This window comes from Ovis aries, chromosome 2, assembly GCF_016772045.2.
Source record: "Ovis aries strain OAR_USU_Benz2616 breed Rambouillet chromosome 2, ARS-UI_Ramb_v3.0, whole genome shotgun sequence".
In the NCBI taxonomy this organism is placed as follows: Eukaryota; Metazoa; Chordata; class Mammalia; order Artiodactyla; family Bovidae; genus Ovis; species Ovis aries.
In genome coordinates, this window is record NC_056055.1 from 230,061,385 (window position 1) to 230,062,392 (window position 1,008).

Here is a 1,008-nt window from a genome sequence, read left to right on the forward strand (position 1 = left end):
AAACAACAGAACTTTCTGGTTCACAGATGCCTGCTTTTCTTACTGTGTCCTCACAGGGCAAAAGGGCCAAGGGAGCCCTTTGGGGTTGCTTTTGTAAGGGCACTAATGTCTTGATGAGGGTTCTACCCTCATGATCTAATTACCTTGATGACTTACCACCTAATATCACATTAGGGGTTAATTTTCTTTCTTTCTTTTTTTTTTTTCAAAAAAAATATGGAACGCTTCATGAATTTGCATGTCATCCTTGCGCAGGGGCCATGCTAATCTACTCTGTATCGTTCCAATTTTAGTATATGTGCTGCCGAAGCAAGCACTAGGGGTTAATTTTCAAAACATGAATTTTGGGGGAACACAAACATTCAGTCTACAGCATTTACCATAAAATGCTGTGAGTAAATGGGTAAGTAATCTACCGTAAATAGGTAAGTAAGTTACCCATTTACTTACCCTAAGATTCCTCTTCCTATATCTCTAGCTAGCAATTCCCCCCTCCAATGCTTTATATATTCCTCAGATACAATTTTTCTCTTGAATTCTGCTCTCCTACCCACCCTTACTCCTCCAAGGTGGAAAAGATCTTCCTCTCAATTCTGTTCATGCATGTCTATTTTATAAAATTTCACGTCATATTATTCTGGAATATAAAGACCAGAATTTCCAGAACTTGCTGGAGTCGAAAAAGATCAAGAGATCATGGGACCATTGAGGTAATTTTGGCTTTTTATTAGGATGAAAGAGGCTTATGCCTGACTTTAGACTGAAGAAACAATTCCAGTAAAGAAATAAAGGTTGAAAAATTAAAAAAATTAAAAAAATTTGTATTGTTGGAACCGTTATTATTTTTTAAATTTAATTTTTGGTTGCACCGCATCTGTGTTGCTGCATGCCAGCTTTCTCTAATTATGGCAAATGGAGGCTACGCTTCATTGAGGTGTGTGCATCCTCACTGCAGTGGCTTCTCTTGGGGAGCACAGGCTCTACGCACACGGGCTCAGGAGTTGTGGC

General features: G+C 38.8%; 1 non-coding gene across 1 annotated transcript; it reads right to left on the reverse strand.

The window, feature by feature from the left end:
- Positions 1 to 210: 210 nt before the first annotated feature.
- On the reverse strand, positions 211 to 317 carry LOC114113278 (U6 spliceosomal RNA). The gene has a single exon (XR_003588341.1). It is a non-coding gene; the product is annotated as a U6 spliceosomal RNA (small nuclear RNA).
- Between the last annotated feature and the right edge of the window lie 691 nt (positions 318 to 1,008).